At 40.3% G+C, this 27051-nt stretch overlaps 1 protein-coding gene across 2 annotated transcripts in view; it reads left to right on the top strand.

The window, feature by feature from the left end:
- The first annotated feature begins 13678 nt into the window (after positions 1 to 13678).
- sema3b (sema domain, immunoglobulin domain (Ig), short basic domain, secreted, (semaphorin) 3B) overlaps positions 13679 to 27051 on the top strand; it is a 71217-nt gene continuing 57844 nt past the window's right edge. For both annotated transcript variants that reach the window (XM_051424465.1, XM_051424467.1), the window contains exon 1: positions 13679 to 14303. The gene's annotated coding sequence lies outside the window, so the exon portion shown is untranslated. The remainder of the gene's footprint in view (positions 14304 to 27051) is intronic.

Genomic DNA, 27051 nt, shown 5'->3' with positions numbered 1-27051 from the left:
ACCCCTTCAGTAAAGGGATCAAGTGGCTGTGTTGGGCTCTGGGGGGCATTTTGGTGGCATTGGTGTCTTGTGAAACATCTCCAGTACAAATTAAAACAAGACATTAACAATCTACAACCATATCAATATGGAATAGATTATAGGAAACTGCAGGTGCCCTGGTGGCTTGACTGGTGGAGCTGGTCCTTGTTACAGAGGCCATGGGTACGAGTCCAACCTGTCCTGTCTGATAGATACAAAGATTATAATAATAATGAGTCTAAAGAAATCTGAGGAATAGCTTTGAATTTCCCAGTATGGAGGATATTCTCTTTTAATTTAAACGTTTAATATATACAGTTTTTCCTACTTTGAACCTTCTGGTCTCTCTTCTCACACACATTTGTGCTTCCTCCCCTCTCTTCTGTTTGAAATTATACGGGCCTTGTCATGTGCACAAACACACATACAAATACACACCCTGTTATAAATGAGCACACAGTGCACTCTCAGTGTGCATGGCGGTTGTATATGGAGATAAAGTGGGGGAAGGCAGACAGATATAAAAAAGCCACAGATGATAATAGGAACAGACAGAACAGACAGTGAAGGATGACAGCCAAGGGCAGGACAGAGAGAGAGACAGAGAGAGAGAGAGAGAGAGAGAGAGAGAGAGAGAGAGAGAGAGAGAGAATGAAGGAGAAAGTGATATAAGAAAAGACGAAGAGGGACATGTAAGTACCAAGGGCAGAAGAGAAGAAGAGGAGGGGGAAGAATGGAATGATGATGAGAGAAAAAGAGTGATTTAGGTTGAAATGGAGAGAAAATGAGAGGGAGAGCAGAGTGTCACCTTTTGTGTATGTTTATGCACTTTATTGTGTGTATTAAGTCAATTTCAAACCACTATATGTGTGTGTGTGTGTGTGTGTGCTTTTATGTAAACTGCTATCCCATCCTGTCTATTTCCTTGTGTGTGTTTATTTTTTAGCGTGTGAGACACTCTGGCTGATAGGTCTCAAGGTTTCTAGGTGTGGGGCTGTTGTGTCGTGCCACTTATCAGTGTTTAAGTGTCCTTGAGTAACACTGGAAACCACACACACACACACACTCACACACACACACACACACACACACACACACACCTCACACACACACATCCATGTGCATGTTTGTGTCCATGAAGTAAAGTGAAACATATTTCAGTGAAGCTTCGGTGAAGCAAAGAGCAAAAGAACAATGGAAAGTATATGAGGATTTATAATAGTGTCAAACACAAAGACAATTTGGGTGGACTTTGGATTTTCACACACACAAATCTACACACACATACACACACACACACACACACACACACACACACACACACACACACACACACACATTTTCTTCCCACGGTGCAGTGTGAGTGTATTTGGTCTGCAAGCGCCAGGCTTATCTGTCTGTCGTGTCATAACAGCTCTGTGTGTATTTGTGTGTGTGTGTATGTGTGTGTGGTATGCGGGATAGATACATGCACACACAAAAGCATGGGCGCTTGGTCCCATAAAAGGTCAAGATAGCCTCACACAGGAAGTAATATTACAGCAACAGATAGCTGCACTTCCTGACTGGAGATACACACAACACACACACTCACTTTACACACATCAGGAGGATCTAGTGGCAGAACTGGAATATAAACATTAATAAATATGTTTACATTAGCGGCTGCAGTTTCTCCTACACACTTGGAAGGCTAAGCTGTATTCAAATGGTCGCAATCTCCAACTTCACAGCTAAATCCTACACACTTGTCCTTTAAAGCTAATTTTACATACATACATAAAACATACAAACAGTGACAGGACAGCTCTAAGGAAACTGTACAAATAGGACACAATTCAAAGTAACACAGAGTAGTACATCACACGGACTCACCAGCAACAAGTTTAGACAAATTAAAAGCTAGGATAGCCGTATTTAAAGCAAAACCAATAAAATATAGAGTGGTTACAGTGTTGAGTGGCTTTTATCTAACTTTTCAATTTGGCTTTAAAGCTTTTGATTGAACTGCAACTCTTACGTCTTTTTCACAGAGAAAGCTGACTGCCACATGCAGTGCAATGAAAGGGTACAGTAAAATCTATTATAGAAGATATTCTTGAGGATTTTAAAGAGTTCTCAGAGCAAAAGTCATGTCATGGAAGAATCATTTAAAGTTATATACACAAGCATTTGAATATAATGTAGCATTCAATTTGGTGTCACACAAACACACACAAAATCCCGACAACCAAGACCACAGCACATTTAGGGGTCAGGGTTGTCGTTAATTATATTCACCATATTAAGGACAGGAATGGGAAAACCCCTGCCATTTATAGCTTGTCACAATTCTCTAAACCATCACACTTCTGTACTAATTAGTTTACTGTTAAGATCTTAATCAGTTGATTGCCTTGATTGGATATTCTCAAGTTTTATTTGAAAACGTGTGTGCTCATTATTCAGTTAGAGAAAATATGCACACACATGCAGTCCTGTGATCCTGACCTGATTTCTCTTAAAGCTCTGCATCAGGAGGATCCAGACTGGGTTTGTAAAGGTGCAACATTAACAGCTGATTAAAGACTGACAGTAGTGACTGTAGCTGTGGCTAGCGAGACACAGAAACACATTTTCTATATTCAGGATGTGGCATCAAACATAGCCACAATTTCTTTACTCAAATGTAAATATATACATATATCTTATTATGTCAAATAATTGAATGTGTGCAAGTTTCTTGGCATAGGAACGACTTTTGTATTACTATAGGATGAATTTTTACTGTTGAATTACCTATTGTGTAAAAATGGATAGTTTTGCACGTGTAATAGAGAGGGTATCCTGGGTTAGCAATGAAACACAATCCTATCTCCATTCGTCATTACACAGTGTGAACAAGGTCACGTCCCATTTAACCAGGTCATAGTGGTTATGTTGGTAGTTGTGTTATCTAGAAGGTCACTGAGGTAGACTTCATGTCTGTGGGCAGTGGTGCGTAACAGAAAACTTGTAATTGCTGGTCATTATATTACTTGAAAAATAACATGTCATTTGGATGAAGTAACTCAAAGCTAGTTACTTTACTTTGTATTTTTGTACATTGAATGTTTCACAGCAATCTCAAAGTATCAAACTAATATTCAGATGATCCCTTACTTTGCATGGTAAGATTACCACATAACTATACTGTTAACTGAGCATGATCAGGAACTGACCCAAGCTAAAGAGAAACTTTCCTTTTTACTTCACTGTACCTTTCACTTGTATGGACTTCAGTCAGTGTCTGTAAGAAATGTAGGAACAATTCAGTTGAAGATAAGTGTCACATAAAACTGATGGTGAGGAACTGAGATGGATGGAAAATAAAGGTCCCAGGAAAGAGCAGTGGCAGTGAGAGTCCTCAGGATCATGTTGCACCATCAGGTCAGTGTCCCACTTGGCACTGATGCCCCATCGACATTCCGGCAACAGAAAGACGGAAGTTAAATGGTGGAGGGGGAGGGAGGATGGGATGAAATGAAGGAGTGAACGGGGGAGAAAGGAGGATTTTTAATCTAAATCCAAATCCAAATCCAAGACCTTTAAACTGTTATAATGCTATTCTTTACATGATGGAAAGTTGTACACTGGACAAATGAAATGAGCAAAATACTAGAAAATGTAGCTTAATTAATGATTTTATACGATTATACAATAACTTTGGTCCACTCCTAATTTATTAAAATACATTTTGTGTTAATTACATATGATTTGACAAACACAGTTTATTTCCTCCATCTTTTATTCTTCAAAGCAAAAGCAGGGTTGATATGGAAACAATCAATTTTGAAATAATTGGGTGTATAATCAAATCAAATATATAATTGAAAAAAGATTCCAAAGAAGGGACGAAACCTTTCCTTTGGAAGGAGGGTTTGAAGAGAAATACAACCTTCATGATTTCCATGCAGCATAAACTAGGAAGACAGGTGGACAAGAGAGACAAATACAAAGAAACATGGACTGAGGAAAGCAAATACAAAGTAGAAGACTTACAGTGATAGTGATGGATGGATGAGTGAGGGAGTGGAGGAGATAAAGAGCCGAGCCGTCCAGTCTACCAGATCCGGTAGAACAGTAGATAAACAACATTGTGGAAATCATGGAGGGAGGGGAGGAACATGTTATTCTTGTTCAAATCACAATCTCAAAAAAATAGTTTTGTTGTTATTGAGGTTCAGTGATTATAAAAAGGTTTGTTGTACACTTTTTGAAAGTACAATGGATTCGAAGTGTATTTATCTGGTTTTAAAGTGTTTGCCTATAAGATTGATTGACATTTCCCTTCAGTTTTGTCTTTTTTGTGTCTTTGCATTTTCTTTTTATCTGTTTGCTGCAGGCAACATGAGGATAGCTGACAGCGGTCTCCTCTTTTAAAGTCTGATGCTTTGTTGACCCAACCAACCACTATGATCTCCTCCTACGTAGACTTTGTCACTCTATAATACGGCCACCTTACTTCTTTTTCTTCTGTCATAATTACTACGGCTGATAGTTTGTCACACAAACATAAATATATGTCATTTTGAGGCACCTGCTGAAAGGACTCATGCTGCCATTCTTGGAAAGGGGCAGTTTGTGGGAAATAAGGGGTTAGAGGATGAGCTGAGGAGAAAATTTCACAGAGTACAAATGAAGATAGATGAGGAGAGGACAGGGGAAGGGTGAAGTTTAGATACAACAGCTACTGATTTCACTGTTTGGACTGGCAGTTTATCCAATTAGAGGGGCCCTGTGCAGTGAGCGATGGAGGGAGTGAAGGATGTTCAGCCGAGTGTGTTTACCTTTCGGATGCTCCTGAATTCCTTTCCTCCCTTAAAATGGGCGCTTAAAATGCTGCTGGCACGTGGGATGTGAACGTCAGATATTATGCTTGTTTGTGCAAATGTGTTTTTACTGCATGTTTCCAACAGCAATGCATTTGTATTGAAATGATTTTTGACTGACCTTTTTAGAAAATGTATGACTCTTACCTGCATTTCAATTATTTAGGTCTGTAGTTCCTCGGAGCTCTTCACTTCCTGGAACTGTTTGGTCAAACAGGGCCAAAAGATATCATAGCCATTCACCTCCAAACAGTCTCTCTGCTCTGGCTCTTTGGACCTAATCTGCTCTGGCAGTGTGTATTCTCGCTTAAGTTTCATCATTGGTCATTCCTGTGCAGTGGATCACTGGCTCTTGGTTCTGGTACTTGGTTGACCCCCATTCCTGGGAGAATTGCCCAGAACTCTGGGATTCATAACAGAGCACAGGGAACACTTTGTCCTTCTATTCTTCTCTCTCTCTCTCCTTCTTATCCTTTCATTTTCATTTTCCAGTCTTTCTTTCTTTCTCTCTCACTCACTTTCTTTGTCATTTTTTCATGGACCACTGAGAGAGAGAGAGCGAGGGAGAGAGGGAGAGAGAGAGAGAGAGAGAGAGAGAGAGAGAGAGAGAGAGACAGACAGAGAGAGAGAGAGAGACAGAGAGAGAGAGAGAGAGAGAGAGAGAGAGATTTCTGTGGGCTCAAATGTCAGGAAGTCAAGGGTTTCCCAGCCAAGCAATTACACAGACAGCAGGACAGCAGTGACACACGCACATACATGCACACACATATGCATAAAACATACAATATCACACATATGAGCACGTAGTCTCTCACACTTTCAAAAAAGTCTACGCACACGAATACTTTCCGGTTGCCACCTGTCACTCACACTTGTGTACACACACAGACACACACACACTCAGTGAGGTCAGGTGGTTTTCCAATCAAATTCAGCTGTGCGCTCTCCAGAGCAGTAAAATGGTTTTAGGTCCAGTGTTGGCAGGCTTTGATGAGTCTAACACACCACTGAGTTCTGGTTCATTCTATCTGCCTACAAAGGCTCTGACAGACGGCTGCCTGACTGTTATTAGGTACTGCAACTGCACCTGCTTGATGTGTGTGAGCACACACACAGACCCACACATCAAACACACATTAGCACTCACATTTTTCTGTATACATTTACAAAGAAAAATGGACATGGCCCCACTGTCCTTGAAAATGTCCTTTACTGGCCAGAAAAGTTTTTTATTTTAATTAAATGCTAATGCAAGCTGGTCTATCATCGGTTGGTTGGTCCACCACTTGTCTGAAACAGACTTAAATGTCTGTATCTATAAACAACTATTGGATGGATTGCCATGGAATTGTGTAGAGGCATTCATGATGCTGGTTAATGCGATCTACTCTGTCTGCTTGATACAAGTGGGTCGCGGCTTCTGACTTCTGGTGGAATCACAAGCATTGTCTAGAATGGGTGCGATCAGCTCCAGCCACAATGCATCGCAGTGTTTTTTCAGTGTTGAATCATTTTGTGTAATTATAGGAGAGGTACGGAAGAAAATTAATCCTTTCCAGACTGTTTGGTCTCATGTGCAACATGACACTCATTTCCCTACAGTCCTACATATAATTTGTTGATTGGGTTTTGCTAATAATGTAGTATTTAAATATGAAACTGAAATGCCAAATAAAACTTTTTATGGTTATTTTAGACACTCAAACATCTTCCCCAAATCTCTGTTATGCTTCCATTTGGCCAAACTGGGAAGCCTTTTTTGTTCTTTGTCCAGTTAAATCTAAAAGTGCAGTAGAAAGTTCTGTTAAAGGTCCAGTGTGTAACATCTCGGAAGATCTATTGGCAGAAACTGAATATAATTTTCATAGGTTCACCTGAAAATACGATTTGTTATGTTTTTGTTAGCATTTAATGAGCCGTTTTTATCTACAGACACTGCACTCGCCTTCCATGGAGACTGTCATGATGAACCGCCATATACAGTATCCCAGAAGGGATAAACCAAACACTGGCTCTAAAGGGACGTTGGCATGTTTCGAGCATTTCACAGCTACCTTAGTTTGTCCTTCATGCATGGAAGTGGCAGGTGAAGCAAGGTAGTTGCAATCTGCACTGCTAGATGGCACTACATCTTACACACTGATCCTTTAAAGGATACTTGATTAATTTTTAGGCGATACACTGGCTTCTTTTATTCATGAGACTGTCTGCAGTATCTGTGTTTTGGTCAAGGAGGAAGCTATAGGAGTGTTTTGGAGAGCAGAATCAGCTCCTCTCTTCTCATCCTCATGTCATAAATCATTAATGAGGTGTGTGTATCTGCCTGCACCTCTCGCTGGTCTGTCCCGGGCCTGCAGTGTGTGTGAGTGCAAATCCACATTTTGTTTGTGCAAACGTGTTGCATTTCTTAATGTTAATGTGCGTTTGTATGTGTGAATATGAGTTTGGCTACTGTAATTGTACAATGTGTGCATTATTAGGTGTATGTGTGTTTGGATCTGGTGCTTGTGTGTGTGTGTGTGTGTGTGTATGAGGGAGGGATGCATACACTGGGGCCTTTAAAGTGTAAAGTAACAGGCTTTTTTATGTTTTGGATGTAAAATATTTATATGAGCAGGAGTGCTGCTTTGGGAGGACAAGTTAAGAGAAAGAGAGAAGAGGACGTAGACATGAACTGTTTAAACAACAAATAAGCTAAATCCACAATGCCTTTTGGAGCCAGTCCATCATTAAATCACCCTGAAAACATCTGGTCATGTCCACATTTTATTTTAATCAATTCAATAATAAATAAATAATTTTCCCTTTATATGTATATTGGTAGGTCACCATAACACTGACATTTTTTGGGTTGTCAGGTTGTGATCTTTTCAGCGGGTGTATGTCCACTTCTACTAACTTGCTTAATCTTTTTTATGAACTTTTTGAAGGTTTTAGAAAGATCATGGTTATGGCAAATAAACAGATTAAGCAGCTACAACAATTTTGAGACAAGACTCCTAAATTGGGGAAATGTTGTGGTTATATTTCTAAAAAGTTGAATGATCTGTACTTCCCTGACCTCGACACCGTTACTTTACACCTTGGCAAAAGGTACAGTGTCAATGCAGAAAGGACATGAAACATTGGAACTGGAGGCGTGGAGTCTATGATGAAACATACATAGGGTACATAGTGGTCCATACTAACAGGTTGATGCATTCTTTATACACCATACTATGTATCCAACACTGAGCACTGCCGCCGTGCTGCTGCAATACTGCCTGCCTCTGTAAATATTTAGATTCTTAATGTTTGTTTAATTATGTGTTCATGTTCATCAAATGTTGTGTATCTCAGGCTCTGCTGGGGTTGTGAGTTCAGAACAGTCTATGTAACTTGCTCAGATTTATCATAGAGCATTACACGAATAGACCCACACTGCCAATATGTATTATTGTTGCAATAAATATGAGTGTTTTTTACTTTAAATCTTTGTTTACATTTCTTTAACAGATTTTGGTCTTTAAGGATACATTTTCCATATTTTTCCATCACTGCGTGACGTTGTTAATGTTGCTCTTTTCTCTGCATTACAATGTCTTGTCAATCTAAATCAGATAATAGAGGCCTGAAAGAAGCTCAGTGGAGGAGAACTGGTGAACTTGGCACACAGTGTGTGTGTGTGTGTGTGTGTGTGTGTGTGTGTGTGTTCAGGGAGTGTTAAAGGCTAAACTGGGCGATTATAGGACAGGACAAAGGATAGAAGAGGCTGAGACCTTTATAGAGAGCCATTTGTACTTTCGGGTGCATGTATATGAGTCTGTGGGTTTGTGCGTTCGCGCTCACCCATGAGTCTAAGAGTGTGTGTTCGTGTGTGTGTGAGGCCAGACGTCAGTATTGACAATAGCCTGTTGAGACCTGGGAGGAGACTGGCTTCGTTAAAAGAGGCCTTGAACAAACAGAGAATAGAGGCGGAAGGATAGAGGAAGGGAGGGAGGGATGCATGCAAGAGGAACGTTTGGTGGGGAGTAGGAGAAAGAACAAATGGAGGGAAAGTGAGGGAAAATGTGGATGTATGGAGTTAAGGGGAATTGTGTGGAAAAAAACAAGATAGGCATGGAGAGCTGGATGAGGGTAAAAATGGAGGGAAATAAGACGGAAGAAAGGATAAATGAAAAAAAGACTAATTGGAGGCATGGAGGGAGAGAAGGGGGATTAAAAAGGGAGTGACGCTACAGGGAGGAGACGCATAAAACGCGCAAATGAAGTCAGAATATAAAACAAAATGATTAAAGATGCAGGGATCAACAGAAAAGAGAGGGAGGGGACAAAAGAAGGTTTGGGTGAAGAAGAAGTTGGATGAGAGGAGATTGGGACCAGCTGAATGGATGTATGATTGAGAAATGGAAGGATTTAAAGGGGAGGAGGCAATTTTAGATAAAGGTAAAAGGAATTGAAAGGAAAACCACAGGCTTCTCTGAGTAAAGGTTAGCTGTGATGGAAGAAAAAGGCAATGGGGTCAAGTGTGTGTGTGTGTGTGTGTGTGTGTGCGAGGGTGTGTCTGTGTGTGTGTGTGTGTGTGTGTGTGTGCATGTATGACAGAGACGGAGAGAAACAAGAGATTTTGCTTTGCCTTGCCTCCCTGTTTCTATATGAATGAAAAAAGTGAGAGAAAGGGGTTGTAGTTTGTGTGTCTGTGTGTGTGTGTGTGTGCGTGGGTGTAGCGGGAGTAGAAAATCAATAACTGATAAATAAATTATAAGCCACAAAATTTCAAAAAGCATCAGCAAATACAAATGATTCGAGTACTCACCAGCTACAAGAGGGAAAAGATGGGCGGGTGGGCACTGCAGTGTGCTTGCTTGTGTGTGTGTGAGTGTGTGTGTGTGTGTGTGTGTGTTTCTGTTGTTGCAACGGAAAATATGTGCTGGATCAGTTGTTGAGGTGTTGATGTTGTCAGCACGGCGTGACATTTTTACACGCTAATGTCCGGTTTGTGACATCAGAGAATGTTTTACAAGCTTATCAGGCTTTGTGTCTGGTGTCAGATATCAGTTTATGTGAAAAGCCCCATTCACACACGTAGCCAAGTGCTATGGATGGAAGGAAGGAAGGAAGGAAGGAAGGAAGGAAGGAAGGAATTAAATGAACAATGAACCCACGTACATGATGGAAACCATGCCAGAGGAGAGCTGAGCAGACGTGGACAGATCCTTTAAAGATGTTACTATATTATCATTTGTTATATACTATTTTGTGTATTAAACCTAATTAACTGTAAGAGAATTATGTAATTTCCATAAACAAAGAAGACCACTGCCAAAACAGTTTTCACCCTGCCATGGCCTTTACACTATATATCAGCAGTGGGGTTGGGCCAATAGACAATGCCATCGTCATCGGGTTTTTCCTTGGCCTCCTTGGGCCATTCTACACCGTTCCACCAATCTCCATGAAATTTGGGCCAGTAGTTTTTCCATAATCCTGCTGACCGACAAACAAACAATCGGCCCCAAAAACATAACCTCCTAGATGAAGGTAACAAAATGACCAGCAGAAATTACGCATGCTTTTATATACGGTTCATCACTGCAAATGGTATTTTTAAAATCCAATTTTCACCACAATCTTTTTATCATACACTTTTTATATAAAATCTTCAAAACAAAAATTAAAGAAAAGAAATCATGAATAAAACATGCAAAAATGGTATGGTCCCTTTAAGGATGAGATGTATGTGGTGGGTTGGTAGAAAAACATTATTTTGATTAGCAGAAAACTGAATGTAGAAATGACTGCCTGTTGGGTCTGATACTAATCATAATATGATATAATAAATAATAATAATAACAACACTGTAACCTCTGGTCCAGAAAACAGAACAGAACAGGCTAGTTGAACTGTGAGCACAGCTGAATGAAAACTGACTGTCATTATAAGCAGACAGTTAATAAGCACTATATCATTGTAATGTCTGATATCTGTCTGTTTTCTGTAATTTAACTTTCTGACTATTTCATCTTAATCTGCTCTATTTTAATCTAATTTCTTCTGCTCACTGGTAACAAGGGAGACACAAGCAGCAGGAGATATTCTCCAGTTGTACACACACACACACACACACACACACATTCATGCACACACTTCTTCTCCCAGTCTGGAGTCTCCAAGGATCTAGCGTGTGTGTGTATATGTGTGTGTGATAATGAAAGCCGCTGACTGGCAGTTGTGATTGGCTACCTCTGCGGCCTCTAGAGATGGCCATCTGAATGGTGCCAGCTAGACGCCAGACAGACGGCATACACTGTGTTTATGTGTGTGTGTGTGTGTGTGTGTGTGTGTGTGTGTGTGTGTGTTTTGTGTAAGTGAGTTTGTTTGCATGCATTCGTGCTTACATGAATGTACCTTCAGCAGGTGTTTGTGTGTGTGTGTGTGTACCTGCATCAGTTTGGTTATCCATGTGAGTGCGAATGTTTCCGTCAGCAGTGTCGACATGACCTATGTGTGTGTGTGTGTGTGTGTATGTGTGTGTGTGAATTACAGATACAGTGCCGCGCCCCGCTGTCTGGGGCCTGATTATAAATACAATAAATTAGTCCAGGTTTTGTGTGAGTGTGTCCCAAAAGGTGTAGGTACTCTCTATTTCCATCTGTCCCTTTTGGTCTGTCTCTCTCATGAATTTACCTTGATAAAAATATCATTATATTGCTCTGGAGTATGGTTGTATAACTAAATCATTAACAGGTGTGCAGGACCCAATTACATCATTTTAAAGTAGGCTTACTGAAAGGCTTATTAGCCTTTTATTTTTCCTCTCTTCCTAATCCATCATTATACTCTGTTTTGTTCCTAGTATAGTTAAGTGCAGTGCTCAGGGGAACATCACTGACGGATGGAGAGAGTTTGGCTTGTTTGGGATTCTGCCCTTCAAAACCCGGCCACAAATAAAATGGCAATTTATAAAAAAAGGAATTGCAGTGATAAGTGGATCTGCTCGAGGAGGCGAAATTACTCCGATTCAATGTTCTGCTTGGTGTTCAACTTCGGTGAAGTGCGAATTTACACCATTGAGCAATAGCAAGCCGCCATGATAGTGCTGATCTTTGAGGGGTGGAAGTCCAAAATGGACAAAGCTACATATAATAGCTTATTAGCGGTGTTGCACTATTCACTTTAACTTTAGCTTTCTCTGTCTGTAGGAAAACTGTTCCACAACAGAGCAGTGGATTGCAGACAATTATTAGACAACAGTTGACACAAATAAACCTTCTGATTTTAATTGTGTGAACACTTAGTGATTGAGCTAAGCTAACAAGTTTGCTAACTGATCGTTAGCGTGCTTATTTTCCCTTTTCAATAACCTTTCTATTGAACAAAATGGTGTGCGATGATCAAACAACAACAACATGACTGTGATCGACTAGTATCAGTCTGACTGGGCTGGCTACAGCAGTTCACTGACTGTGATCCTCCAAACGATGAGCCGCGATAAAATAACTCCATAATATAACAGACTAATGTAACAAAAATATAATGTCTACTGTATATTGTATGATTCTGCACTTTGTGATTTCCATACAGTGCCAGTGTGGAGTACCAACGCAGACAGTAGTAGCAAGGCAGAGTCCAAGGGTTGGGATGGAAGATAGGCATGTAGCGTCATGACATGCTGGAAACCAGAGTTTATGTCCCGTCACAGTCATGAAATTATTGTTTGCCTTCTTAATAACTGTAACCACAATCTTTCCCTGACTTATGGTTGTCTAACCGTAACCATACTGTAATCTTGACGGGTTTGTTCTAGTTGGCTATATCTCACCATATCATAATTATAATTTATTTGCAAGGACATTTGATTAAGTCTTTCCCTGACCTTAACCGTACCATAGATGCCAGATACAGGTACAGATATTTTAGAAAGCAAGGATTCCTGACATTCTTGGCTTTGATGAGGTTGGTCATTTGTGGATAGACCACAGAGTCAGATATGGACAGAGGAACAGAAACCATGACACTGATAATGTGGACCAATGGTGTTGTATAACAGCATCTTATCTATTTTTTAATAAAGCTTTTTACATGTGTGGGTATGTTCCTGCAAACCTTTGAATTGGGAGGGAGTTTATGGCTGAAGGTGCCATCAAACAGGTTGTAACAGAAGGTGCAGGATTCAGAGAAGCAACTTTCCATGCTTAAAGCTAATGGTTTTCCCTCTTTTTTATACAAGACAAATCTTACTCAAGTTTCCCCCAAAACCCTAATTATGCATTTGTTCTACATGTAAATGTAGCTTTTTTTGTTCTTCATCAAGTTGCAAAGCATAGGTTAGGTCAAGGATATCAGGATTAGGTCTTTTACTAGGATTATTACTGTCTGAACCTCGTCCTCTTGTCACTTGAATTTTTTATTTTTTTAGCTCCAACATTTCTTAAAGGAAAATAGAATAGGAGTATAAACAACACCTTATGTGTTGAACAATGAAATTGTGGGTGAGTTGACATTTTAAAGAATGTGTGAACTTTGTAAAGGAACTTCAAACTGAAATTAAATTCAAGTGTTAAGTCCACCCTTATCCCAGTCACACACTGCTCCTTATCATCACTAGACCAGCCATAAAAAGGTGCTGGATCACTAAGAAACACACAGACACATGGACCCACATAGTACCAAACCTCTGAGGATATGTTGAATCATAATAGGAGAAAGAGACTGCGGCTGGGTGACACAGCGAGGGAGTGACTTTACCTCTGGACTGTGGCAGAGGGAGTGGCGTTGAAAGAAAGAGGAGGGTGTGAGTGTGTGTGTGTGTGTGTGTGTGTGTATGACAGAAAGAGCTTTGCTTTCACGCCCTGCTGAGCAGTGAAAGAGTATCTGTCACAGAGAACAAGCCAAAAGACAGAGCGTAAAAGTTGGGCAAAAAGAAAGAGACACAGGGAGAAGAACAGAGAGGAAGAGAAAGAGGGGGAGAAAGAAGAGATAGAGAAACAGTTGGCTGAAAGCAGCTTCTGTCTTCCGTCCCACCCCCTGACTGTCTTCCCCTCCTCTCTGCCCGGCCGGGAGCGAGAGGAAAAAGAAAAGGAGTGCAGAGACAGAGAGGGAGCTCAACCACGCTTGCTCTTTAGCGCAGGACTCAGGAATTCCGGGACCTTTGGAGTTGTGTGCACAGACACACACACACACACTTAAACACAAACACACACACACACACACACACACACACACACACACACACATGCTGCTTTTCTCATGGTGATACAGGACTCAGAGAGGGAGTATAAGAGAGAGAGAGAGAGAGAGAGAGAGAGAGAGAGAGAGAGAGAAAATTGAGAATAGCCCCATCCAGCCCTTTCCTGTGGACTATTTGACCATGATGGCACCTGCCAAGGGGAAAGTGACGAGGAGGGGCTGAGGACTGAAACGGGACGCAGGCGGAGGAAGCTGCTGATGAAGGTGAGATTTTGATTTTCTGATAGAATCCCTGTGACTCCAGTATCTGTCTTTGTCTTTCCTGCCAGGATCTATGTCCATGTTTGTAAAGATATTTATTAGAGGCTTTAATGAGTAACTGATGCAGGAAGTAGTTTGTGTGTTTGGGTAAAAAGTGTGAATGTATTAATTTATTCAACTATTCTCAATACCTGAGAAAAAAAAGTGGAATGATTTCAGTTTCTTGAAGTAATACTGAAGCTGGGGAATACCCTGTGTAGGTGTTTGTGTTGGAATTATGCAGCTCTGTCAACTCTGCTGTATTTGTGGTTTCAGATCTGTGTTGTTCATTAGGGTGATTTCTTTGAGTAACATTATAGCCTGGCTGGACAGAATGAGTGTGGACTTTTGGACTATTTTTAGAGGGAGTATGTGCAAGTGAGAACATTTTGTGGGTTTGTTAACTGGATTTAATCAGTGGGCGATTTAATCTGAGCATAAATCAGGAAAGGAGGAGAAGAGAGAAGAGAGAAGAGTTTGCGTGCATCAGGGAGAGTGTCTGTCTTGGATGTTGGATTTCCTGATGGTCCACCGGTGGAAGTGTGGGATTTAGAGGGAATTAGTATTTCATTTTCAGAGAATCTGTCTTTTTCAGCTGGCATTGATAAGTAACACTGCAAAGTTATGATTTCAGTTTGAGAACATATGGTCTACAGACATGTTAGGGCTTTGATATGTCCAGTTTTTGCCTTTAAATGCTTTTTGTGCAGGAATCTTGCACTTAAAAAATAAAGCATTATTTGAATTTTAAAACAGTGGTGAATAAAGAAACCAGTGGACATACAGAAGATTAGGAGTCTTTGGTCCTTTTACACCTGCGATTATTGTGTGCCTCATCCCTCCACTCCTCCATCTACCCTCCATCCTGAAACACTCTGCCACTTTTGTTCTATAATCTCATTTACTTCTGCCTTTTCTGCAGGTTTTCACTGAAATCCCACAACTAATGACAGAGGCTTATCCCATGCCACTCTGCCTTGCTCTCATCCTTTCTCCCACCCCTCTCTTCTTCATCTTCTTTATGAGAATGAATCTGCCTTTATAAAGCTTTAAATATCTGGTCTCTTTTGTGGAATCAGCATTTTCTTTATTTCTACACAGCTATCACCAGAATGCTTTGTGTGTGAGTGGGTGTATATGTGTTTTGAGGCTCACAGGTGTGCATGTTGTCTGTCATCTCAGCCATTCAGTCTTGTAATCCCAGGTCTCACTGGTCTTTATAACCCCTCCACCCCAAACCCACCTTAAACCGCACAGTAACCCTTCCATTACCATACCACTGAACCACACATTAACCCTTAATTTACCTTTGCAGCGAGTGGTGGTCCAACAAGGTGTTACATGATAGTTACCTTGTGTTAATTATAATGTGGTCATAGACAAAGGTCTTGTTCTTTATTTAGTTTAGTTACATCTTACTTACATGTCTTGATAGTTTTAAAGGAAAACTCCTTTAAAACTTTACAGTGATTGCAAGCATAAATTAAGGCTTTTTCTTGAACCTTTCGGTTTTGTTTGCATCTTTAAAGGGGAACTCCACTGATTTTAAACATCAACGTCTGTTTGCAGATAGGCTACATAAAGACTTTTGTGTCTCCAGAAGGAACCATGTAAAGTCTGATAAATTGCCTCAAATCGATGTCATTTAAGTCGCCATCGTGCGTTAAAAGAAGTGAGCTTACCAGACCTCTGTAGCACCATCTTTTTCTTTGCTTTAGTTGCTACCAGCATAACACACTCAAATCTGCGACCAAACTGTTGGGGGTCAGGTTGCAATGTTGGTCTGCTCTGTCGCTTTTGATCGCTTTTTTTCATTGTGAGTCCAACATTGTAGGGCAATGCTAAATTCGTGTAGCACTCTTTTCAGACAGAGTGACATTATTGTGGCTACTATAGTGTTCGAATAAAAACAGTATAAATTTACTTAAATTCCAAAAAATCTTCAAAAAAGTTCCAAACATTGAAGGAGCCACAAAAGTGAGATCCCCATGCTGATCAGTCTGATTAAGATCAATGACTGGATTGTACATTAGTTAAAAATATTTTTAAAAAACATCAAAGTGCAAATTTGTGAAGTAGCAATCTTGAATGACAACAAATTACAAATTGAATCAAAAATATGGTAATGGCATCATGATTTGAAAAGTTGGCAAGGTAATTAGCTTAAAGCTAGCTAGCTAACTAGCCTAGATAGACAGTTGCCATATTTGTACATAAAAAATGTTGTTAGCCTGCGTAGCCTGAAAAGTAACTCTTTATTACAACCAGTGGCATTATTTCTCCCTTCAGGGTAGTTCTACCTCAGAGAAATAGTTTAATGATTAAAAAAACAATCTTTGTCTGTGTTTGCACTACTCTTTGGTAGCAGACATTGTGGCCTGTGTAGGCCTCCGCCCCTTCTTTACAGTGCTGCAGTGTGTGGAGATTTTATTGTAGTGACCAAAGGTGGAACTTCAGGTCATGTCCAATAAAATCCACCAAGACATGAATCAAGGTACGCCATCTTTCATCTTGGATGTTCTTGAGTTTCTGTAGGTGTCTGTAGGTTGTTATTGCTGCTCATGCTATTTACTCAGCTTCTTCTATATATTCAACATACACTGCAGCTGATGCAAATGCAAAACATATCACTTCCTGTGTGTCAAAGGATTTTTTCCCAGGGTAGACACTGTGTATAGAACAGCATACATATAATAGCTTCCACCATGGTCACATTCGCTCTTGTGTTCAATCATTTTACATCAGAGAGCAGCAAAGTGGACATTTATTTAACCTAACAGCTCATGTGGGTTCAAGGTGGGTTCGCTGATTGCATGGTGATGAATTGACCACCAAGGTAACTTTATGGTTAAGGTGGCTATACACTGATCCACTGCCACACCTTAAAACCCATTAACCCTCATCTCAACCCTTCCTCAGCGGAAAAGCCCATTAACCTTTCACTTAACCCTTTTGTCAGCCTGAAATAACTACTAGGTCAGCAGAAAGTAGGTGAAAAATGTGTAAAGCAGAACATAATGGTACAATGTGTCTGTGGACCACAGGATAGATATCTTCTCTTGGACTGTCAATGTTAGCTCTGTCTTGGTTGCCTGTTTGCCATTTTCTCTCTAGATGTGTTTGAAGTATGGCGTGAAGAATGTAGAAACCTAAGGTATGAACTGGTGAGGCTAGGTATAGAGAGAGCACGAGAGACTGGGCAGCAATGTCAGTTTTCCTTTGTTTGAAATATTTAATGAGTGTCTCTGCTCTCTTGAAATATTGACTTTTTCCCATATAGCCAGAGGGGACAGACTGGAGCGGAGGTTGTTCCCTCATTCAAATAAAAAGCAAAAGGCTGTTAGCATCAAACTTTCATCAGTTTCTTTTATTTATTTATTTTTTGTTTTCTTTTTCAATCCTTATGATTTAAAAAAGAACATGATACTTGGCCTTGATTTGGAAGTGGTGGCTAATGACTGGTGCTGTTTGTGAGTGTGTGTGCATGAGTGAGCGAGAGCTTGTGTGCAACTATAGATTTTCTGTGTGTGTTACATGCACAATACATGAAACCCCTTTTCAGTAGTTCTGTGCTACATGTGACATTTTACATGCATACCATGAGTATTTAAGAGAAGGGAAATTGTAGTCTGACTTTTACAGATTTCAAAACTAGATTTTTACTCAAACTGATTTTCACTTTAATATGGCATTCACACGCATCTGCCTGCTACATTAAAGCACTGTTTATCGGCAGTTTACAGGAAACTGGGTCCTCTAGTGGGGAGCAATATTCTTTCACTTCAGAAAGTGAAGCAAAAAGGGAGAAAAAACAAACACAGTATGCTAAAATAATGACATTTTTCAAATATAGATAAATAGATAAAAGGTAAAACTACAGAACATAATGTTACATATTATATCTTTATAAGTTGATCACCAGCATTTACTATTTAAAGTAATATTGAATTCATAGCAGCTGTCATTAAACCTTTAATAAAAGGTTTTTGTTACAGTTAGTGATTCTTTCATTATCACAATTCATTCAGAAAAGTGTGTGCATGATAACCCATAGGCAAGAATGTTAACTATGGATGTAATATAAGATACTGTGGAAGATAATAGATCTCATGTTTTAGAAGTGTCATTTGATATGTGTAGATAACCCAAACCCATGGATGGATGGACAACAAAAGAGTTGAACCTCAGGTCAGAGAAGATAGTTTCCCTAATTCATCACTGTGTTAAAAAGGTAGACGTTAGATACTCTAGCGTAGATAAAAGTGGAGATAACACCTTAACTGATGTTCAAGCTCAACCTTTTAAGGTAAAGAGACCAGAAAAGATAATAGAGAAAATCCGGAAGCTGCACAAAAAATAAATCAGGATGGTTGATTTCTGAGAATGTGAAAGAGGAGTGACGCCAAAATTGGACATGTCTAAGTACGCGTGAAAGAATGTGAAAGGTGTAACTTTGACTTCCTATACAAGGTTTCAGGTAAAGATTGTGGGTAATAGTCACATGTTTGTTAGCATGAAGAGAAGTGAAGAGAAATAGAGCGTAACATACGTCTTCTTCACTTTGTAAAATAAGTCCTGATAAAGGCTAGCTACAGGGGAAAGAGATTTTCTGTGGTCGTGAAAAAACAGTAGGAGGCAGTGTAGTTGCACTACAACTCCCTCGACTCACCCTCCCTTTCCAAGAGTGTAGAAGAAACTAGTGGCTGTGAAACCCGGCGGGCTCTGTAGAAGAGGACCCGCAGTGTCTGTAAATAAAAACGGCTTATTCGAAGGGAACAAAACCAAAACAATTCTCATTTTCAGGTTGTACCTATTAATATTATATTCCATTTCTGCCAATAGATCCTCCAAAATGTTACACACTTTAAATAATACCTTGTTAGCACAGATAACATAACTGACCAACCAAGGAAACACAAAAGAGTCCTTGCAGTATGAGATCATCTAAGGCTCGACATTAGTGAAAAGCTAAGTGATGATGTCTGACTAGCTCTATAGACAGATTGAATTTTGCATAATTGGTTTAATCTGAGGACGTCTGGCTACTGATCCATCAGAGACCCAAAACATGAGAGTGAGGTTAATTAGGATTATTTCTGCACAGATGTTGTAGATGCAGGATGGTAAATGGTAACATGGCTCCAAGGCCATCAGAACTGATGATGACCTGAAGTAAGGGTTAGGCTGAGGACAGAGCAATCAATCGCAGTTCACTATCAGTGGACTGTTCACAGTGAGTGGACGGATGTGTAACCTGGACGAGTGGGTTAACTGGTTTGTGATCAGATTGTTTTTCCCTGGGTTAGTTTGAAGACTGTTCAGGGGGAAGAAATAAATAGGTGATGCTCTTTCTCTTTAGTTTTTCTCAGTGTTCCCAGGTTAAAAAACTCTAACCCAAATTATTTGACAGTGTGAGTACACAAGATGGTCATGATCAATGTCAAGCCACTTCCCTGATTGTACACAAATGATCTGCTCTTGATAACATTATTACCGCCCGAGGGTGCAGTTTCACAAAAGCAATTTGTTTTGATTGGTGAAACGTGTAATAAGGAAAACAATGAGTGAGAGGAAATCATGCTATCAAATTAACTTATTTGTCACCTGAATGTACGAAGTCATCAAAACTTCACAAAATAGCTGCAGAAGTTCAGAAAAAGAAGCATTTAGTTTCTCCTTCCTTTCACTTTGTACTATAAAACAGAGACAGTCTTGCAGGAGAAAGAGAAAAAACAATTTAGTGGACGAGGTTTGTGCAAATTTCTTTTGGCACGCAATAAGACCACACTCCCTACTTGACTTGGACAAGACTCATGCTCTTCATCATTCCTTGTGTTTATACTGACTGCCTTAACCACACACACACCCCTCTACTCCAGTGGTAGAGATATAAATGTGTGCTATTACTGGGGTTGGGGTTTAGTTGCATTTTATAAAATCTAAATCCTTTCACATGCCTGACTGAATCTGTTTCATAAATTTTGAGTAACAACTTATAAATAACTTCATCATAGAGTTGCTCGTTGGTAATAAAAAACAGAAGATAAAAGGTTTGAGAGCTTTAATTAATAAATCTGGGTATTAAACTAGATACAGAAAGGAACTGGACTGTAACATACTTCGGTTTGAACTGTAGTAGGCAAACAACATCAATTTACATTCTTGTAATGGTGCACGTTTCAGTGTCAGATTATTATTGTTCTGGGGATTTATAATATCACATGTCTCTTAATGCTGATTTTCAACCTAACTAAGAATATGTTAATAATCAAACTGATTAGACAAGACAAGATGTCATGGGCACTTATATTTCAAAATATGAATATTATGTAGAGCCAGCTGTAGTCAAACACTGCACTTTTAAAGTCTAGCACAAACAGCACATTAAATATACCACGAGGTGAATGCACATTATATTATGGTATATTTTTGCACACCAGGTGGCTAAAAGCTGCTTGGTCTTATCTAAAGATTTTTCCAACATTGTCTTTGTGCTCCCCGTCTTTCCTTCGTACCCTCCATTCCCCCTTCTTATACCCTCCCCCTCACATGCATGCACACACAAACCCTTCCTGTCCTTCCTAATATCTTCTTTCTTCCTCCAATGCTCAGGTCTGTCCAGTGCTGTTGCAGAACAGGCTCTCCTTTGCCAGGCTGACCTGTAATTGCACTCTCCATTTGTGTAGACGTGTGCATGTGTGTGTGTGTGTGTGTGTGTGATTTTGGAGTCCCAGCCTGTCCTGTCCTATCACCTTGAGCGGTCATGCAGTGTTGAAGGTGAGGTGGAATTAGGAGGCTTTGCACAGGAAGATAGGAAAATAACGAGATTCTCACCATCCCTGTCTCTCACGCACACATAAACACACAAACACACACATTATCACACACCTACAAGCACCCTTAGTTTCAGAAACAGTTTCTGTCTCTACACACACACACACACACACACACACACACACACACACACACACACACACGTCCCAGAGGAGTGCTCGAGGGGCTTATGCAGGGGATTTTGCTGTTCTGCAGTGTGCCTGTCAGATAAGGAAGGAGACGCGGTCCTGCCTGGTGACACGCTACTGAGCACGTGCAGTACAGCCTCCTCTCCTTCCCCTTCCCTCTTTAACCTGTCACTCAAGTCACCTGCCACCCTCTGCTGCCACCGGTGATGATACCACACACACACAAGCACTGTCTGGTATGTCATTTGGTAAAATAAACACAACACACACACACAGTTTTCTACTCAAACCTCCTCTAAATCTGCTGGTTTGGCTGAGACCAGTATGCTCTCATGAGAAGACGACTGGAGGAGCCACAAAGCTGCACACCCATAAAAAATCCTTTAAATACGTACGTCAGTATTTGATTTAAAAGTTGGTTAATGGTTGATAGTTTGAGGCAGAACCCTTTGCTCTTTCTTTATTCCTTTGTTACTCCTTTTCATTTCCTTCACCTCGTCCCTCCACCTTCCTTACAATTCCAAACTTCTCTGTATCCCCCCCTCCCTTCTTTGGCCTGTTCCTCCTCCTGGCCGTCGCTCTCCTTCATGTACCCCCTGCTTTCCCTTCCTCTTTGCCCTCCCTCCTGATCTTCCTCTTTCTCACCACCTGTAATCCTGCTTACCGCTGTTCTGCAGCTGCTCGGGATCACAGTTGGAAAAAGAAAGAGTTATAGAAATCAGAGAGAGAGAGAGAGAGAGAGAGAGAGAGAGAGAGAAAGAGAGAGAGATTTTCAGGACAGCTGATGTTTCTTCTAAATTATTTTCATTAGTTCTAGTTTGATGCCAATTTACAGTAGGGGCTAGCCTGTATAGCCAGTAATGATGTGGTACAATAATGATTGAGATGGTCTGTGGATGAGATGCTTGGTAAGAAACTGGCATTTTGCCAGCACTTCCATCCTCTCTCCATCCACTCCTCTTAAATCTGCAGTACAGCTGCGGCCAGGCGCACCTACACCAACAGACCTTCATTCCATTGTTTTTCATCTTTCCTCTCTTGTGTCCTCACACCCCAGTTTTCATGTTGCAGCCAACAATCAGAGCCAGGTTGGAAAGTAGTAGTTTGTTTTATTATTTGTGCTTTTATTTATAAAAAATACCAAAGCCTATTATGACTTATAGCTGAACAGATGTTTGCCACTAATGTTTCCATTAGTGTATAATCACCTGAATTTAGGAATCATTGTGTTTTTGTGAGCCATTTTGAGGGTTGCCTTCCATGGAGTCTGCCATGTTGAACTGCCATGTTTCTGTAGTAGCCAAAACAGAAGTTTTGCAGCCCTTGTAGTTTCTCATACACACCTCACAGCCATCTCATACCCAGGCCTATTAGTTGTAATCTGCAACTTCACTGCTAGATTCCACTAAATCCTACCCACAAGTTCTTTAAGACACTGAACAAACAAATATAATTATCGTATGGCTTGATGAGATGGTTGCTCTGATATTCCATCTGCAGGTATCAATCACTAATCTACACCTTATCTACTATTACATTATACCAGACGCCCAGCAGGGCCTTTATGTTGAGTGTTCAATCTTGTCTATATTAGCCATGTTTCCGCCACCACCACCCATCCTACCATGAAAACCCTCTTGCTTACGCCCTTGGCCTCTCCTGTCTCAACCAGTCGCCCTCCACCACCACCACCACCACTGACACCCTCTTTACTGACACCATCCCCCAGCCCCAGCCTCTTGGCAGCTCCTCCAGGCAGGCTAATTGACTCAGTCCCAGGAGGGGGGGGATCATGCCACATTTCTAATTTGGCTTCCCCTCCTCCAGATAAAAGCTACATCACCCCCCCCTTCATGCCCTCGGTCTCTATCAATCTATGCCCTTTTTCATTTGTTTTTAGTTTTATATATTCTACACTTTTTTACAGTTCAGACTCAGACACATATATCTTTAAGTGTGTAAAGAAACATGTTTTTTGAATTTGTTTGAATTTTTCTGTGTATCTTTCTTACATCTTTCTATCAGTCTCTCTCAATTTTTTTCTTTTCGCTGTCTACATGACTGCCAGCCCCAGCCCCAAATACAGACATAATAGACAACTGAATACATGAAAGGACAGATACACACACACTCACAGAGCACAGCACCTCGCCTTTGCTCACCATGGGGTTCACCTTCAGAGAGCCTCCATCTCCACCAACCGCACCTGGGGACCATGATGGGCGTGTCTCAATGTGTATGTGTGTGTGTGTGTGTGTGTGTGCGTGTGTTTGCACGTGTGTGTGCACACACACGTGTGTGTCTATAAACCCAGCCTCCCATCCCACTAACAAGCAGACAGATGGAGAACAAAGACATTTTGTTATTGATTGTATCACAGTTCAGAATCAGAAAAATAATCAAAAAAGTCTCCAACGTGCTCAGATTGAGAATTTGAGATTTTGCACTTGGTGTACACCAAACAACGTAAAAAAATAGACTTTGTGAACCTATAAAGGTATAAATAGTGTTTATACTGCACTGCTATTTATAAGATACTGTTCAGTCTGTCTGAATGCATTAGTGGACATCTGCACAGGTTCCATGTGTGCATGCATCATAAATCCAATGCATATAATTTAAATGGTTACAGTGTGTGCATGTGTCTGTTTTTTGAGCAACTAACTGCAGACAAAGACTGCAGTAATACTTGAGAAAAGCGTTGAAGGTGCTGTGTGTTAATATCTCTATAAAAGAGAGGTGGAGTAAACTGCAAGAGCGTTGACCCAAGGAGGGGTTTCAAGATACAGTGGCTAAAATTAAAACAACAAAATAAACACACACACACACACACACACACACACACACACACACACACACACACACACACAACACCAAGTATACACACAGTAATAGCAGCACAGCACAAGTCAGGCATCTTGACAGCTTCTGTGCAAGAAGCATGTTTGGTATGTAGCAGTAGCTGTGGCCATTAGTAAAATGGTATTTTCAGATGGACAGATAAGGTATTTTAGCTGGAGGCTCGGGGTCGGCTGGTCTTGTGGAAAAGACATTTGACACGTAGAGAGTTGTTACCTACTATACAGTATGTGGAAAGATTTCAGGTCTGTTTTTTGTATTTGTAGAGGGTTGGAAAAGGCATTCCTATTTTTAAATAACAAGTAAGAACCGGTTGGACTGATAGTACCTTTTTATACATATAGTTTTTTTTTTCCAACGTACAGAAGAGGTACATTTTTGCATAAAATTTTCCACAGATGTACCATTACAGAAACATAATGGGCCCCAGATGCATTTACCTTTTGATCCAACATAAGGTAGTTTTTTGACTTTTAAAGAACAAAAGTTCATATCAAAATGTACAGTTTCTAAATTCACCTTTAGATGGCTTTTCCTTGACCTTGGTGGAAAATATCATGAGGTCCAGAAAAGATGTGAAGGACATAGGAAAAGACAACCGCTGCTAAGAGAAACAAATTTGTACAGTTCATGGGTGGGAAACCAGTGAGGGATTCCCCTTGTTTATTATTGGTCTGTCCACATAGTGTCAAGTGTTTCCCTTAGATTTGTTTCAGGCCACATATTGACCCAGCGCCACAGACAGTCTGCAATTTTTATTTGTGTTATATTTTTTGTTGGCTCAGTATATTCAAGACTTAAAGTGATCACAAGGAGAGGATTGCATAAAATAAGGCACCTGCTTCCTCTGTAGATCAAAACGGCTCATTCTAAGGTAACAAAAATAGGTTGCTGTGATTGTACACTAATGAAACCTATGAATATTACACACTGGACCTTTAAGGATGTGACTGCTTACTGTCCCATCTGAGACATTTGTCACAAGCCCTTTCTCTCATACCTTCTGTTGCTAGTGGTGCTGAACTATACACACAGTGAAGTTAGATAAAAAATCCAAACCTGTTTTTATTGGCAGGAATGAAATGTTACCATCCTCAAATACAGAGCTGACAGTCTTTGATGTGACCACTGATTATGAACTGGAACAAGGGGAGAAATGGCTGGTGTCTTATGTGTGGGTGAGGGGGCTTCAAACAGCAAAGTCTTTCATGCTTCAGGCCCCATATGCTTATATACTGCTCACTGCATCCCTCATTAGCCGTGGCTTTGTGTGTGTGTGTGTGTGTGTGTGCTTTTGATGACCACCTAGAATATGAATTCTCATGTTGATTAAAGGGGGAGAGTCTGTTCCTGCATACTGCACATATACATTTTATTGTGCACATATATGAACTGCATGCATTTTAATGGTTGTGTTTGTGATGTGGGACAATACATTTGATTGATTACTTACATGTTGAATGGGACTACTGACAGAAGCAGGGAAGGAGGAAAAGGAGAAAGAAAAAAAAGGACAATCAGGAAGAAGAGAATGGGGGAGGGAGGTGAAATACAGGCAGAAGGGAATGGAAGAGGGAGGAAAAGTTTTTGAATATGTCTACAGAGAAAAAAAATCGTAATTTCTGAAAAGCATCTGTATTTGGTGTTATCAGGTATTGAGTGTGTATTCCTCTGTGTGCATGCATGGCTCCGTCTGTCTCCTGACAGTAATGGTGATAGATGAAAGCCAGAGACATAATTAGTGACCAGCATTCTGCAGGGAGTTAACTTTGTGTGCAGGAAATATAAGTGGAGGAAAAAACATAGCAGGCTGTGACATGCTGAACAACAATTGGTTTCACCTACATACCTGGACACACCTTCACTCTACACACAGAAATGATGTATACGTATACCTAAAGCTGGCAGTGCTTATACTTTCAGTGAACTCTTATGGTATATGGGAATAAAAGAGTGCAAGAACTCATGCTGAACATGTAAAATCAGTATGTGTGCTTATTATTTCAACATCTTATCATCTTAACATCTAACATCAACAACTTTTGTGTTTAAAAGTTTAAAAATACAGCTAAAGCCGCTTGTGGTTGTCAGTCAGATGATGGCTGGATCATGACATTGGCTAAAAATAGCCACAAAATGTCAGTGAGGGTTTAGGTCCCAAAGGCTTTTTAAGCTATAATATTCTATGTTAGGTATCCATTATTTCCAAAACAAGTTATCTGTGTGTTTCTGCTATGATCCCAAAATCCAACTAATGAAATATTTGAGTTTAACCAAGTGGTTAATGTGTGACAGTAGACTTTTAATGCATTGTTGCATGTAAATATATATATTTATGTACATCAGGGGTTGATATTTGATATTTTATAAACTGATATTTTTACAGGCTTACCTTAACCACAGCCGTACATGCCCCCAACCCCAACCCTAACCTTACAACTTTAACCCTAAAAACAACCCTACAATGCATATTTATTCCTTGTGGGGACCAAGTTATGTCCATGAGACAGATTAAGACAACATAATGTGATGAATAGGAAACACACACACACACACACACACACACACACACACACACACACACACACACACACACACACACACACACACACACACCGTCCTCAAAACCTGTCATCAGTCCTTGAGTCCTGCAGGGCTGCTGTCTGGAAGTGGAGGTTTAACAGCAGGGTGTAACTACACAGTGACACACTGATGCTCACTTCCTGAACAGATAAAAAAAATGTCAGCCACAATTATTTGCCAAGTAAGCAAGACCTCTCTGAAAGCCAATGAACTGTAGGGTGTAGAAGTAAAACCACTTCCATACCATGCTGTGTGTTATGATCTCTCACTGTGCTTTATGTGAGGTCCTGTCATACATCCTGTAAAGT

Source organism: Dicentrarchus labrax, unplaced genomic scaffold (assembly GCF_905237075.1).
Source record: "Dicentrarchus labrax unplaced genomic scaffold, dlabrax2021, whole genome shotgun sequence".
In the NCBI taxonomy this organism is placed as follows: Eukaryota; Metazoa; Chordata; class Actinopteri; family Moronidae; genus Dicentrarchus; species Dicentrarchus labrax.
The sequence above is the reverse complement of the archived record's forward strand: the minus strand, read 5'-3'. Positions and strand labels throughout refer to the sequence as shown.